The following is a 17,461-nucleotide window of genomic DNA, read 5'->3' as shown; positions in this document are numbered from 1 at the left end:
ATCCTAGTCAGGATTCCCTGGCACAGAAGTTTCTTCCAATATCCCCAAGGACCAGTAGGGTAGTAGTTTAATTTTATCCAAGTAGTAGTTTAATTTTATCAAAATAGTATCTAAAATGCCTTCTAAGAGTCTGAGAGATGTGTTAAAGAGCTGACAATGAAACACTGTGTTTTACTTCCAACCCATGTGTGACTGCTAAACTTCTGGCTGCCAAATTACCTCCCAGTTCTTTCCCTTGTTTCGGTAAATAAATCAAGCCATGCATTTCTTCCTTTGGGAAGTGCCCATTTCCTCCCGAGACACTTTAAAGAAATGTGGTTTAAGATTACCTCTCCAATCACACTTTTTCCAGATTTAATTCATATTGCATTAAAGACCAGGAAGGAAACATTCAAAAGACAAGTTTCTCCACAAACTTTACAGGCAAATAAGTGGGAAGGTCTCTGAAGAAAAGGCAATCAGACCCAATTTTTGTAGCCAGAATGCGGCAGGGGGAAGTTTAGTGATTGTCCTACATACTTAAGACACAGGAAAACCATTTAAGATAGAAAGGAAAATACAAATGATTGCATATGAATGTTTGAATTTCAGGCAATGGATTCAGTTATAACAGGTTAGTCCCAATACTATCAGACCTGCATTTACTCAAAAATTAGTCTGAGTAGAACTATCCAAGCACCACCAAGATTACATTAAGAGCTTGACCTTTCATAATCACTTAAAAATGTCAACGCTGTTTTCCAACATTCCAGCCCTCTTCCAAAGGTGCCACTTCAGCAACTTCCAACAGCTTTCAAATATTTGGATAAGACCTTTCAAATACTTAGAAATGCTCTGATAGGAAGTAGATAGAGTAAATGTTCTCCCACAAATGGGGGAAGAAGGGGAGTGGGACAAGGAAAAATTCTCACAACAGATAAGTGAGTTTTAACAGTTTTCTGAGATGCTATTTTGGTTTATGTAACTGAATAATTACAGAAACTACCGCATTTTGATTTTCATGTTGAGTCACTATGTGCTTTTTAAAAATTAACATATAATGTATTATTTGCCCTAGGGGTACAGGTCTATGAATCATCAGGCCTGCACTCACCATAGCACATACCCTCCCCAGTGTCTGTCACCCGCCGCTCAGACTTTCCCAGATTAACCTCAATGCCTCCAGAGCCCTGTCCATTGCTGCATAAAGAAACATGGCAATGAAATCTGGTGTCCCTCAGTAAGTTTAGGATATCCAGCCAGGCGCACCTTATAAATTATTCCCTGGGCCTCAGTGCTCGTCTGAAGGCAGTGATTTCCAAACCTCAACAAGCAAAAGAATCACCTAAAGAGGGCGCCTGGGTGGCTCAGTGGGTTAAGCCGCTGCCTTCGGCTCAGGTCATGATCTCAGGGTCCTGGGATCGAGTCCCGCATCGGGCTCTCCGCTCAGCAGGGAGCCTGCTTCCTCCTCTCTCTCTCTCTGCCTGCCTCTCTGCCTACTTGTAATCTCTCTCTGTCAAATAAATAAATAAAATCTTTAAAAAAAAAAAAAAAAAAAAAGAATCACCTAAAGAGCTTGTTGACACAGTTTTCTGGGCCCCAGGCCCAGAGAGTCTGACTCAGTAAGCCGGGATGGAGCCTGTAAGTCTATGACTCTACCAAGCTCACAGGTGAGGCCATCCAGGATAGCCACTGCTCATCAGGGGAAGAGATTACTATCCCAAACATTCAAAAAGCCACAATGCCTTTTGGCAAAATTATGCATTTACTGTTACTATTTATAACCCATTATGTGAAAATATCTCTACTAAATTTTCATTCACTAGAACTAGAAGTAGAGTTGCAAACTTATGCTTGCATATCCCATATACTCCATATCCCAACAGATGGACCCCTATCTGGAAGTCCCTCTGGATCCTGATCTTATCTTTAAGATAAAAATCAAGTCATTATAAATGAGACTCCAACTCAATAAATCCTAATATCAGCTATGACATGCACGGTCATTTTTCACAAGGACTAGCTAACAAATAACCGACCTCTGTAAAACATTACCATTAACTTAGCAAACCTTCACCAGCTTAGCACAGAAATGCAGACGCGTGAATTCAGCCAAGGGAAGCAAAGGTGGAAAACCACAAAGGCAAGTGGATGTTACTGTTCAGCTCTTCTCCCTCCACATCATAGGTTCTTTTTAGGGGGTCAAAGTAAAGGCTACTATTTAAAAGAAACTTTGTTTATACCGATGAAGTAAAATGTTTGTCTTAGTTAAAAGGGCATTGCTGCTCCCAGTAACAATGTTTATATAAACAACAAAATTATACAGGAGTAGTTGCCACCGAAAATCCATTGACCATATTTTACACTGTTCTAGTTTCTAATAAGCATATAATTTAGAAGATCCCAACTTTTATTCAAGGAAGATAGTCCAGAAGCCACCTTGTTGTTGTACGCCATTCTTCTTCTTCTTCTTCTTTTTTTTTTTTTTTTTTAAAAGATTTTATTTATTTACTTGACAGAGAGAGATCACAAGTAGACAGAGAGGCAGGCAGAGAGAGAGGGAAGCAGGCTCCCCGCTGATCAGAGAGCCCGATGCGGGCCTCGATCCCAGGACCCTGAGATCATGACCTGAGCCGAAGGCAGCAGCTTAACCCACTGAGCCACCCAGGCGCCCTGTACGCCATTCTTCTAAGAATAAAGAGGCCAAAAGGAAAACCGACATGTTACTTTGGGAAGGTATGTACCAAAATAGAAAAACATTACTGCACAGAGAGAGGACAAATACAATAGAAACGAGGTCCTTAAAATACGATTTTGCATTAAATGGAGTAAAGGCCACGGTGATCTGATTGATACTGCACTGGCACAAACACTAAACCACGCATGGTTCCCCAGCCAGAGCAGGGCAAGCAGGGCTCCCTCCTTAAACATTCCCACCACCAGCAGGAGCCATGTGTCACCACATGCCCAGAGCTGGCTGGGCTCAAAGTTTAAAATTCCAGAAATACATGGCTAAGTGTTGGCTTGAAACACCAGACTTCTTGAGGCTTACTGACCTTTAGAGAACATGGAAATAACAGTATAAATACTCTCACTAATAAGATACCGCTAATGGCAAACCTGTAAATCTATGGATAATGACTTACAACATTGCTCTTCTTTTCTTTCAAGCTCCTCTGTATCTTACATTTAAACTACAGCCAATCACATCACTTTCTACACTCTTCTCTTTCAAGATTAAAGAAACTGGGAGTGGTGGTGAGCAAACTGTCTTGACTGTTAGGCGCAGGAAAATTTTCACAGCCAAAGGAAACTGGTCACCTAGTTTGCAAATGTAAAAGTCTGGAATTAATTAGAACAAAAACGGTCAGGCAGTTCAGTAAAAATACTGTGTATTACCATTTTGTCTATAGCACCACAAACCACTCAAGACAGATGGGTAGGATAAATATAAAGCTCACATTCTGATAAAGTTTTCAGAGAGTTACACAAAACTAGGACAATCCACTAGCTCTTTATGACCCAGTAACAGGAATAATAAAATCATCAAATGTTAGGGCTGACAAGAGTCCACTTGTGACAGGTGATAACCACTATACAGCACTTCTACAGAGTTCAAAGTGCTGACCCACAGTTCTCAGTAACTCCTATACCCTTCTCAGGAATCATGGATGGGTGGTCCCACTATTCCTGGGAGTATGAAGTACTGAAAGTCAGAGGACTGGGTGATGCTGCTGGTGGCTGTTCTCTGTCTCCTGGTGCCCATCAAACAGCTCCAGATACTCCATTCCTGGTGATGGTGGTCACTCTGCCAGCAGGACAATTCAAACTTGGCTACCTGTGGGCTGATGCTAACAGTTAATGGAACACTGAGAATGTCCTACAGGGAATATCTATCAAGACACCAAATGAACCTGCCACAATCTAGTGGCTTTGGCTGGGTCATTATCCTTCTGAATTAAAGCAATCCAGTGCCCTCCCCTCCTATTCCTTCTAGGGGTATAAAAAAGCAGTCACTAGTCAGTGTTTGCCCACGTGAAGAAGTAAGGTCATAACCAGAGTTCAATGACAAATGAGCTACCTCAGCTCCATTCTAAACCAAGTAGCTATCAGTTGAGCTTCTCAGTGCACGTTAAGCACAGTCTTTAGTTTTACGAAACATTGGTTTAAATTTTAACATGGAAATATGGGAGTGGGTATGCCAGTCCCCTACCTCCTACTCCAAGAGCGATGTGACACCATGGGGTGGGCACCTACCTCATTTCAACAAAGAATTCAGTATCACTTTAAGGAATTTTGACAGTAACTTAACCATAAAAGTCAGCACTACATACCCCTCACCTTTCTAAACTCTCTTAAAGTTAAATTCTCAATGTGCAGTGGACAATAATAGGGCAGGGTACTGGGTACCTGGGTAGCTCAGTCAGTTAAGCAGCTGCCTTTGGCTCAGGTCAGGCTCCCTGATCAGTGGGGAGTCTGCTTCTCCCTCTCCCTCTGCCCCTCCTCCCCCCCGCTCATGGGCTCGCGGGTGCATGTGCATACACCATGATCTCATAAGTAAATATATATATATATATATATATATGGCAGGGCATTGACATAAAAGCTGGGTCTTGGGATTTCCAAACAAGTTCCAGGTATCTATGTGTTATATTTTGTATCATTTTTATGTAATATAAATGTACAGTCTATTAAGTTGACAACTCAAGTCGTGACAAGGTCCAACTATTTTGTAGGCTGATTCTAATGGATACTGCTTAGTGAGAGGGGAAAAGTCATCCTCATCTAACCACTTCCCTTTTTTTTTTTTTTAAAGATTTTTAATTTATTTCAGAGAGAGAAAGAGGGAGTGCACAGGGCAGGGGATGGGGTGGTGAAGGGGAGAAAGGAAAGCAAGTTCCCCACTGAACAGGGAGCCCCCATGTGGGGCTAGATCCCAAGGCCCTGGGATCATGCTCAGAGCCAGGGGCAGACGCCTAACCAACTGAGCCACCAGGGTGTCCCTAACCACTTTCTTTTAAAGGCCGAGGAAACTGGCCTAGAAAGGTATATGCAGCCACCTCAACTTCTGATAATCAGCTACTAAAAATATTTGTTTGTATTTATATGGCTCTTAAATTCTTAAAGTTGTATCTTTCAATGTAAGTCAGTGGTTTTAAATTCTGAACTGAAAAGCTGGTTCCAAATTCCCAAGTAAAAGTATAGATATACAAAGAGCCCAGTTCAACTAATATCCATCCTATAATTTCAGGACTCATGGCTCTTTCTGCCTCTAAAAGTAAGTCACTTCCTACCCCCAGACCCACTTCCTGCCAGGCAGGACTGTGGACAAAAAGCAGACAAACCAATCCTGTTTGTAGTCATTATAACCAGAGCAAATCACAACCTCAGAGCCAGAAAGGAACATTTTCTGAGCAGCCGCATTAAAAAAAGGTCAGTTCCCCCTACTTGAAAAGTGGGCTGGGAACATTTTGTGCTGAGCCCTCGCCACTGTTCACAGGCTCAGGAACAGCTTCTAGAAAAGAGGGAACTGAGGCAGAAAGAAATAGCCTTCCAGACATCTGGCATATGAAAGGGTCATCACTCTCACCCAAGTTCTATCTATGCTACAGAGGCATACTGGGGATCAGCCAAGGGCATTTAAATCGTATTCCTCATACCCACTAGCTGTGCATTTTAAAAACTTTTTTGGTGAGAGTCTGTTAGGTAGGAACCAACTTTATACTAGTAATGACATACGCTGTATGTGTAGATTTAATATGGGCATGAAACTAACTACGATGCTTTGACACCTGACTTAGGAGAGGGGAAGAACCAATCAAAGAAATGTCACATTCCACAAAGAAATGACTTCTTTCCAGAAACATGGATGCTGTCTATACGTTTCTTTTCTCCCCACTCCAAGGTCTCTTTCTCTTTAGCTTACTAGGCTTGTGAAGTCTTGATTCTGTAACATGTGATTTCAGTTTTGCTCAATGTGTCTTACATACTATACTTCAGCACCAATTTAGTTCACTGAAAAGGGAGGTTAGTTATAGCCACAAATTTAGGATTCCGTAAAAGACAAAATGAATAGAGCCAAGATGGCTATCACCTGCTGCAATGATTTTTTAATTCTAGGCTCACAGAATACAGGAAATTAAAGGCCTGTGGATTAGACTTCACTACCCACCTGGAATGTACTGTTTTCTTTGTAAAGTTAGAAGTCCCTGAAGGGTTTTTCCTTTCTAACCTGGTGGGAGGGGAAAGACTATCAAAGAATGGAAATGTCCATTCATTAAGATAAGTCATACCTTAAATCTTCTGCCATTTCTTTGATTAATCTTTGTCCCTGGTTAAGATCACATGTGCAGTAGGGGTTCCTGGCTGGCTCAGTCCCTAGAGTGTGCAAGTTGACCTCGGGGTTGTGAGTTTGAGCCCCACCTTGGGGGTAGAGATTTAAAAATAAAAAACCTTAAAAAAAATATCACATGCATACTGTGTTAACATAATTTCTCCTGTAACACTGGCTTTTCACATCTTGGAAAATAGAGAGCAAGACCCCAGAAGTTTAAAAACAAAACAAAACAAAAATCCAAACTAAATCAGTAAGCTTACAAAATTCGCTTACAGAAGCAAACTTCAAAAGAAGTTATTTTAAACAGCCCAGGGTTTCTGAAATTATACTAAGTCAAAAACAAAACAAAACAAAAACAAACTCTCAATTTATACTTGGTTGAAATCCAGGATGTCAGATCCAGGCACATAATTAGTAGGCGTGAGGGCGGGGGGCTCCCTTGACAGCCCCCCCACCCTGCTCAGGCAGCTCAGGTTTGCAGCACTTATGTCCGCACCCCTCCCTCCCACCCACCCTCGGACCTAGCCCCAGCACAGAAGGCATGCCAGCCTCGAGTCGGCACAAAACCCTGCTCCAGAATGCCCCACGCTTTGTTACGCTCACTTCCAATTTTCAGCTCCGCAAGAGCTGCCATTGAGGCAATGACCTATTTCCAGTCGGGGCATGAGGGCTCTGAACAAGTGTGTCCCCCCCCCTCCCCCCCCCGCCAAATTCCCCGCCAAGATCGTGGGAATACAGAGTAACAGTGCAAGTAGCTGGGAACAAAGAGTTCTGTGTGTTTTCCAATCAACTGCAATTTTTACTGGAGGTCCCCTTGAATAAAATATGCATACGGGAGGCGAGAAGGTCCAATCTGGGGTTAAATCAGGCACGCATCTGTTTGGAACACTGAAGCTCTCCCAAGACATGTGTACCGGGAGACGCGTGGAGAGCAGTCGCAGGGCCCTGGGAGGACTCTCAGGCCCCCTACCCCCCCCACCGCAATCCAGACCCCAGGGCAGACATGTCCCTGCCCACTTGCCCTCCCGCCACACTCAAGCGTTTGGCCATTTGGGAAAATAAGAGCATCTTTCCCTTTCACCCCTATAATGTGCTTTTAAAAAACAAACTTTACTTTGTAAAATGTGGAACATTCACAGAAGTAGAGAGGACAACCCCACCCCTGCTTTCACCCAGCTGGATGCCTAACATTCTTGATTCATCTATTTTTACCACCAGTTTAAAAAACATACATATATAAACACGTATAAAATTAAATATATTTAAATAAATATATAAATTTATACTTACATAAATTTGTATCATTTTTGCTGGTGTATTTTAGGCTGCCACAGGATTTCAACTGCAAAAACTTCAATACATAGTCCTAAAGAACTCTTGAGTACATGTGTATGTTACACACCCACCATACCACTATCGTTTTAATATTTAAAATCCAATGGATATTCAGTTATCCCCCACCATCTCAAAAAAAAATCTTTTTACAGTTGAATCGTTCAAATTGTGTCATGCCCTCTGCAGCCTTGTCATCTCACTGTGATTTCCTAACTGCCCTGTTTGGCCAGTTTCTTAACAAACATCAAGTTTTCCCCACACTATCTCCCCATCTAAGTCCCACTTAAGAGTCTCACCCAAATAGCAATGTATTAGGTAAGTAAGCAAGTACCTGAACAACAAGAAGCAGCATCTGTAATTACTTAACCAAGGCAATGAAACACCTCGACAAAAATACTATACTAGTATACATCATGCATTTTCATAAATAAGAGGTGGTTCCAATATAGTATTTATGTTCTAAGCTTTTAACGAGTGATTTGTGGTTCAATTTTCTCTTTAAGAACATAATGAGGGGCACCTGGGTGGCTCAGTGTGTTAAGCCGCTGCTTTCAGCTGAGGTCATGGTCTCAGGGTTCTGGGACCCAGCCCTGCATCAGGCTCTCTGCTCAGCAGGGAGCCTGCTTCCCCCCTCCCTCTGCCTGCCTCTCTGCCTACTTGTAATCTCTGTCAAATACATAAATCTTTAAAAAACAACAAAAGAAACACAAAAAAAAACAAGCAAGCAAACATAATGAAGATGGCCAGATCTCCTTCTAAGATATATAAGAAAATCTATACAGGTAGTAATGTGCAATAGCCAAAATATTATTCAAAAAAATTAATTGCCCTGAACCTCAATGCCTGAGAATGATGGGAGAATCTATGTGGTTATGGCAAATGAGGACTTACGGCAAATATCTAAAAAGATATTTCTTAGAGAAATATCTTGGCTCACTGTCCAATACAAGTGATTTACCAAAGAACAAAAACAAAGCAAACCACACTCTGCCCAGTGGTTTTAAATCTTTATACAACAAAGAGTGAGAGAATGAAAAGTTCCTCCATCTCTTGGCAAAGCCTGGATGGAAAGCAACAGCAGTGCTGCTGTCACTCCCAGGCTTTACTAGGGATGTGTTTACCAGTGTACCTCCAGGGGCTAAGATGCTGGTACACGGTAGGTACTCTATCTGTTCACGAACAAATGAATGTTAGAGAAGGATGGGAGTGATGTTCCATGTGGTAGCAAAAGGACAAAAAAGCAAGGTAAATTCTATTGTAGTTTTAGGTAAGTCAGAAAAAGAAAAAGCCCATTATGAGACAAAAGCTTTTTTTTTTCTTTAAAGATATTATTTATTTGACAGACAGAGATCACAAGCAGGCAGAGAGGCAGGCAGAGAGTGAAGAGGAAGCAGGCTCCCAGCCAAGCAAAGAGGCTGATGGTGGGGCTTGATCCCAGAACCCTGAGATCATGACCCAAGCTGAAGGCAAAGGCTTTAACCCACTGAGCCACCCAGGCGCCCCGAAACAAAAGCTTTTAATCACATTAGAATTTAGTAGTGATGATAAGTAGACTCCCTCTACATGTACTCTGTCCTCTGTGGTGACAGAGGAGAGTCAGTGCTCGTGCTAGGCACAGGGCCAGGAGCTTTCAGTGCTGCGCTGTCCTGCCTGGCCTCAGCAGAACCTTTGTGGCTGATCCCCTGAACAGAGTTTCACAGGTGAGGGGCAGGCACAGGGAGGTTGAGAAGCTTGCCCCAGAATACCCTCTAAGAGGCAGGAATGCTTACATATCAATAAAGCCGTAATTTAATAAAGCCAATAAAGCAAGAACCAAAAGTTTGTTCTTGAAGCCAGTAATGGCTTTTTTTTTTTTTTTTTTCAACCACTCTGCATCTCACTTTGTGGCCAGGAAAGAAGCAAGAAATAAAAACAAACAAAAAACCCCACAGGGCGCCTGGTAGCTCAGTGGGTTAAGCCTCTGCCTTCAGCTCCGGTCATGATCTCAGGGTCCTGGGATCAAGTCCTGCGATCAGACTCTTTGCTTAGCTGGGAGCCTGCTTCCCCCTCTTTCTCTGCCTGCCTCTCTGCCTACTTGTGACCTCTCTATCAAATAAATAAATGAAATCTTAAAAAAAAAAACCCACAAGATCAAACCTAAGTATCTAACATTAACAGGTAGAACTAGGTTCTACTCAGTAAACAAAGCAGGGTAAATAAAGGGTGCACAGTGAAAGGGGTTCTATTTCAGATGGAGTGGTCTAAATTAGGTACTGAACTATAAAACCATCTGCAGTCAGAAATTCATACACAGAATATAGGTCAAAAGTTAATTTCAAATTGCCAGTGATAAACAATTCATTTATATAACCTTTGCCTTTCAACTCAAATATCAGATACAAATTGCTTTGTTTTACCAGGTGCCAGAAATCTGTCATTATACAATGGCTTAGCAAATGTGACACAAGATACTACCATTTTCTCTATAAATTAAGACCTGCTCAAGCACCAACCTTGCTTAACATATTACCTCAACACCAACCATGCCTGCTCCTAGGTGATGATAGCCTTCCCAATGCATATCCAGGTATATATATTATCATCATATAGTATATTATTATGGATATAATATATACCCATATATATAATATGGATAACATATTTAACAATAATTATTTTTATTCTAAAAGGTGTTGCCAAAATTTTTCTGTGAAGGGCCAGATAAATATTTTAGGCATTGGGGACCACTGTGTGTCCGTTGCATATTATTGTTATTTTGTTTTAAACAACCCTTTAGAAATGTAAAACTCATTCCTAGCTGGGAGACCCTACAAAAACACGTCACAGTTAGATTTGACCTTGGCCTATATACCATCCTTAAGTAAAAACAATTATTTACAATACTATCTGATGACAATTTTTTGATAGAAACAGTCCAAATCTGACCTTTAGGAAAAAACAGGATGTGCAAAGAGTCTTCTAAGTTAACCAAAGGTAAGCAAAATCTGCTATACTTGCTATTACACAGGCTGGTCCTTCGGTGCTATCTATTCCTTTTTGTAATCAGTAAGTTAGGTCAAGGTCAGAAAATTTTCATTTTGCTTTTAAGGTTTGTTTTATCAAATACATTACATTAAAAATGTAATTATTATGTCAATGCAGTCCCCCTGTTCTTTAAACCAGTACTGCCATTTATCTATAGGTATTAAGAGGAGCCTAAAAGAATGGACTGTGACTCACAAAGGGAAACAGAACCGCCCACTGACTGCTGTGGCCTTAAACACTCTTCTGCTCTTGGGCACTTGTGAGCTCCTATGCACCCCTCAACACCTATGAAGCAGGAGCTCACTGGCTGGGAAGCCTTCCCCAGTTCTCCAGGGCACACTTTAATCTTCTTTCCTATGTACCTGTTATCATAATTTTTATACTGCATTATAATTCTTTGCTAACATATCTTGATTCCCCTATTAGACTGAGAATTCCTTAATGGCAACAATGTATCTTACTTACTTTTACAGTTTCAGCCCCTAGAATGTAATGGCATAAAACAGGGCTTCAATGAGTAAGGAAGGAGCCCATATTCATTCCAATGGATGAGGAATTCTGACAACTAGAAGGAAGAGAGGATGAGAAAAAAAAGTGTGTTCCCTTTCACTAAATAAAATATTTCACATTGCTGTTTTACTTAGGCCTAGGGACAAACTCTACCTGGTTAATAGCAACTTGGAAACTAAAACCTTTCGTTTTAGCTATCTGTTACACTGACACGTTTGTAAAGCAAGTTTCCAGGGAAAAAAATGTACACAACACACACACAAAGCAGATAGCATCTGGAGAAATTATTTGGATTTCGGACACAAGCTTTTTGTCTGTTTATGTTATGCAGAATTCTTTTCACTTAAAAACTTTACTCTCATTTTACAGATGACAAAACTGAGGTTCTTAGAAGCTAAATGGCTTGCCAAAATACAGGTTAAATACTAAATTATCAAACTATTCTTTACATTTTTATTTGGGAAAATTATATACACTAAATATTCAGTATTTTTAGTCAAAAGTCTCTAAGTCACATTATAGCATAATTTTTTTCCTTAAAAACAAAAAAACAAGGGACGCCTGGGTGGCTCAGCTGGTTAAGCGGCTGCCTTCGGCTCAGGTCATGATCCCAGCGTCCTGGGATCGAGTCCCGCATCGGGCTCCTTGCTCAGCCGGGAGCCTGCTTCTCCCTCTGCCTCTGCCTACCACTCTGTCTGCTTGTGCTCACTCTCGCTCCTCTCTCTCTCTGACAAATAAGTAAATAAATAAAATCTTAAAAAAAAAAAAACAAAAACAAACAAACAAAAAAAACAAAATACACACAACACAACTAGGGTGCCTGGCTGGCTCAATCAGAGGAGCACCTGACTCCTGATCTCAGAGTCCTGAGTTAGAGCTCCATGTTAGGTATAGAGATTACTAAATAAATTTACCGAAGTCTAGAGTAACAGCTTTATTCTTGGGGCACCTGGGCAGCTCAGTAGTTAAGCGTCTGCCTTCAGCTCAGGTCATGGTCCCCAGGACTCCCTGCTCAGTAGGGGGGTATGCTTCTCTCACTTCCCCACCTCCCCCACCCCCCGGACCCCATGTTCTCTCTCTCAACTAAATAAAATCTTTTTTAAAGATTCATGTCACAGGCATGGATGATAAGTCTCTTAGAAGGTAAATAATGCAACCTTCTGGGCTCTCCAATAAATATTCCATATTTAATTAGTAGTGGCAACCACACATTTAGTGCTTAAATCAAAAACTAACTTCGGGGGGGCGGGGGTGGTGCCTGGGTGACTCCTGGTTTCGGCTTAAGTTGTGATCTCAGGCTCATGAGACCGGACCCTCAGTTTAGGCTCCTCGCTGGGCATGGAGCCCAATTTAAAAAATGAAACAAAACAAAATAACAAAAAGCAAAATGAACGAAAAACACTAATTGGAGTAGCTGGGGACTCCCACGTGTAGTTACTAATGAAATAAAATATAAAGGCATATTCAAAATGCATTCATTGATTTTGAAAGCAGACTGAGTTTTACTCTCCAGATTAAAGGTGAAATGTCTGAATACTATAAGAAAGCAGGCATATATATTGAATCATCCTAAAAATCTTCAAGTTGTCAAAGATACCCATAAGTTTAAATAAAATAAAGAAAAATAATTATAATTCAGTAAGAAGAGTAATATTGTTTTCCTTTCCCCAATTTTAAGTATTCATAAATTGATTAAAATTTTTGTTACAAATCACATTACTACTTAGGACGGTAACTACCAAGAGAGGCCAGCGAGGAAGAACGGGAGAGAGAGGAATGAGGAATGGCATCTCTTTCTTCCCTGCTATTTAACGGAAAATGGCTGCCTCTTTTTTCCCTTTAAAAACAAAGACAGCCAAAATTTGAAAGCCCCCTGATCACTGCCAAATTAAGCTCTGCAACTGGACTCCTGCAGAGAGGAACTCAAATCAGAGATTCAATCAGACATCTTAGCTCCCTGTCTTTCCGGAGTTTGGTATCTATTCAGCTCTCTTCTTCATCCCCACCCCAGCCACATTCCAAATACCAACGACGGCCCCAGCACCCACGGCACTGAAACTGGACCTTTAAGAAGTTGGCTGAATATCCCCTCCCAAGCCTGCAAGAACACTGGCCTGAATGGATGCTCTGGAATCACACTGGAGTTTGCTGCCCCCTAAACTACACCATGGGCTCTGGCCTCTGCTCACATACAACCAGTATCAACCCCATTAGGAGGGTCTCACTGTACTGTTGGGGTTCTAAGGAAAAGAATATATAAACTGCTCCTTTCTTATGAAATCAGAAGTTCCCAAAGTCTGAGGGCACATCAGTACCATCTGGGGAGCTTAATGAAAGTACAGGGGCCCAATATACTTGGCCCTGGAGATGGGGATTTAGTAGTACTATGAAGGACCCAGGGATCTTTAGGTCTCCAGATAATTACGTATGCCACTGTTTGAGAACACAGCACTAAATTAATCCTAACTTTGAATTTAATGTGTGTATAGTGTACATACATACTCAAAAGAAACCTAAGAAGCTGCTGGATTACTTTTAGTTCAAGTGGATTTAAAAAATACTGTGGTTTAAGAAAAATACTGATATTTACGTATATTTTAGGAGGTAGTAGTTATAATAATGAAAGAAGAACTCCTTCCATCGATTATAGTTACAAATTTGTCAGCAGGTACAAACCAAACTCTCAACCCTCCCTCTCACACTTGGTCCTTTTCCAGGTTCCTTATCTCAGTGAATGGCACTACCATCCATGCAGTTATGCAAGCCAGGCGCCAGAAATCAGCTTTATACTGCCCTCTGCTCCCCCCCTCCCCGCACCCAATCCATCACCAAGTCCTGTCAAAGGGCTCCCAAACACATCCCACTTCTCTCCATTTACCTCACACTGCCTTGGGTCCATGCTATTACCACCTCTCACCTGGGCTACTCCAACAGTCTTCGCCTGCACCTTCACCCTCCTGCTGATTCTCATGTTGCAGCTGCAGTGGCCTTTCAAAACCCAAATCTGATCAGGCCACTTCCTTCCAATTAAAAACATTCAGTGCTTCCGCCTGAGCTAAGTCCTGAAAATGCCTTCTTATGGCTTACTAGGCTCTGTACAATTAGCTTCTAATTTTCCTCTCCAGCCATACTCATCCTCATTGGGAACCCTGAACTCCTCCTCCCCCTTCCACCTCAGGACCACTGCACAAGTCATTCCCTGTAGGCTCCTTACCACCCTCCTTCACCTAGCTAAGGACCCTTCATTCCTTGCATTGCTCTGAACAGTCATCACCTCCTGGAGGTGCCTTCCTGTCCTCCTTGATAAACACTCCCCCACAAGCCATTATATACACTCAAGTTATTCTAGCATTACTGTCCGCCTCACCAGACTGTAAATCCATGAGCGAGTATCTCTGTGTCTACTCATCTTGGTGGCCTCAACATCTAGCAGAGTAACACATAACTGCCTATTGAGCTAATGGAGAAATGTACAAAAAGACTCACTGTGCTTGACACAGTGTGATGATGACAAATGACTAATTCTAGCCAGCACTTCTTACCACCACATGGGAAAATTTTAGCTAACTCACCATCTGCCCATGGTAAAGAAGGAGGGATACACAGAAAATATATCCCATGTATCCCCTCAAATGAAGCGAGGAGGATTGGAAAATGTATCAGTATATTCAGTAAACCCTGTGCCTATTAAAATATTTAGTGAATATTAATTATCTCATGTAACATTATAAATGAGATACTGCCAACAGTCCCATCTTACTGACAAGCAACTTACACAAGAAGCTAAGAAACAAGGACTTATTCCACACTGGGTATATATACCCAAGAGAAAAATTAAATGGAAAATGCTATATATCCCCATAGAGGCAAGGTAATCTCGGAAATTATCTTAAAATTTTGGCACAGGACAGAATTTTGAACATGCTTTCACAGTTTTCCTACTGAAGGGAAAATCTGCTTTTGTATTAACAACTTCCGTATCAAAACTTTAGAAATGAACAGCTATGGCATCTGCCAGTGTTGCTTAAGGCAGTTCAGCTCTAAACTCAGAAAAGATTTAAGAGAGCTTGGCCTTGCATCATTCCTAAGCCTGACTGCTGTGGTTTTCCTTTCTACCGCCCCATGCCTCCTTCCTATCACGATGAAGAAAGCAAGTGTGGTGGTTAAGAAGAGAGGAGGAAGGGGGACCACAAGAGAGGAGGTTACCCCTGGCTGAACCACAGGCACAGGGCTGCTTCCTGAGCCAGCTCCCTGCACAAACCTCATGCCTCTCCCCCAGGTGAAGACTCACAAGGCCAAAAAATTAGCTGAGCAGAGGGTGTGGCGTCTTCTGGACCTCAAACCATCCTCCGTGGAAGTCTACAAGCCACACGTTGAGTAGAGCCCCAAAGCAATTGTGGGAAAAGTAAAACCAGACAATAGTACCTTCCTTGGAGCGCCCAAGCTGATCAAATCCTACCCACAGCCCTCCAGCAAAACTCAGCTGAAGGCTACCTTCTCAATAAAGTTCACCCATTTCCCCATCAGATGGTTTTCTTCCCATCGTGTTGCACTTGACCTAAGCTTCTTTCCCTCTTTGGTGGCACTCAGAGTCTCCCAGCTGTTATTTCAGCATTCGCATGTGTCCTGGCTCAGGTTCCAGACCCTAAGACCTTCCCCCGACCCCCAAACCAAGCATGGTCTCACCCAACCCCACCCTGCAATGCAGCTTGCAGGACAGATGCTTGCTGAGTGAATGAACGCTCAATCTTTCTAACAAGTGGTGATTCGAGAAGCAGTATTAAGAGAAAAAACGAATATTATTTCATTTACGCTGTTTTATAAAGGAAGTTGTCCTCTGATACAGTAGATACCAATCAAAAATACTTTGCCTGCCGAACTCAAGGGATCAGGTGGAAGCCCAAAACCCCAACTATTCAAATATATCTATCTTCATACATACCATTAAAATATACCTGCCATAAGAAATAAAGAGAGCCCTAAAAAGGAGGAAATTCTAACACCTCCTACAACACAGATGAACCCTGAGGACATTATACCAAGTGAAATAAGCCAGTCTCGAAAAGGACACATATTGTGTGATTCCACTTACATGAAGGACTTGAGTAGTCAAAATCTGAGAGACAGGAAGTCAAAGGGTGGGTGCCAGGGACTGGTGAGTTAGTGTTTAATAGGTAGAAAGTTTCAGTTTCAAAAGATCAAACAGCTGTAGAGCGGGGTGGTGGTGGTGAATGTACTTAATGCCACTAAACAGTACACTTAAAAACGGTTGAGATAGTAAATTGTGTATTATGTACATTTTAGTACAATAAAAGTAACAGTTCATTTTGAAAAATGAAAAAGAAAAAAAGTGACAGGAAACTGGTTTACTGCCTTTTTTCTCAAGGTGGGATCTTAAAAGCTGAACTCTGCTTCTTTTCCTTTAGTGAAATAAAGAAAACCAGACCTACAGTAATGTCTTCACTGGCATTCTGCAAAAGGCTGCATGGGACGGTACCCTGAGGGAGTGGCTGCATTTACACCAGTTTTATATCACAGGTATCATAAAGCCTGGGTGCCTTGTACTAGTTTGAAAAAAGAATTTTGTGCAGGAAAAAAATTTTCTGCATCATGAGTGAATCATCTTAATTATATAATTTAGGCAAAAACTCTATTGGCTTCTGAATCTGACAGTTTAGGAACACGGAAATGTATTTAACCTAACAGTAAAGGCTTGATTCATCAAGAACTCCTTTTAGAGAATCTACAATTTACTGGGAACAAATGCACTGACTACAGAACCGACTTGCTTGAAAAACTGGAATTCCGTATGTGTCTTTTATTGCAATTTTTACTGAATCCAGGTATTTCCTCCCTCATGATTCAGAACAATTAAAAAATGAGAAATCCCCTTCCCAACATCTCGTCCCAGCTCACCTGCGTCAAAGCAGGTGAATACGTACAACCTTCCCAGAAATACTGGTCACAAAGAACCCGCCCCGTTCCCACCACTTCAATGAAAGTGCACCCCCCAGGCCTGGCCTGCAATCGAACCCACCCCGAGAGCAACAGAAGCAGATGCAGGGGAGAGAGGGGCGGGCCTCGAGTCGGCTGTTGTCTAGGATGTGGACCGGGAGCGCACGACCCGGGAGCAGGGCCGCCTGCCTTCATCTGCAATTCAGGTCCACGACTCAACCTCTTTCAGAGATAGGAATCCTGCTGCCGCCAGCGAATTCCCGGGTGACCAGCGCACGCCCTCCCAGGCCTGGGGTGAGACGGGCTGGAGAGCAGCGGCCC

At 42.0% G+C, this 17,461-nt stretch overlaps 1 protein-coding gene across 1 annotated transcript in view; it reads right to left on the bottom strand.

Annotated features, from left to right (window-relative positions):
- Positions 1 to 17,461, bottom strand: part of EZR (ezrin) — a 48,779-nt gene that overhangs the window by 29,646 nt on the left and 1,672 nt on the right. The window lies entirely within an intron of this gene.

Source organism: Mustela putorius, unplaced genomic scaffold, assembly GCF_011764305.1.
Source record: "Mustela putorius furo isolate JIRA1106 unplaced genomic scaffold, ASM1176430v1.1 tig00000450_pilon_pilon_pilon, whole genome shotgun sequence".
Taxonomy (NCBI): domain Eukaryota; kingdom Metazoa; phylum Chordata; class Mammalia; order Carnivora; family Mustelidae; genus Mustela; species Mustela putorius.
This window is presented reverse-complemented; position numbering and strand designations above follow the sequence as displayed.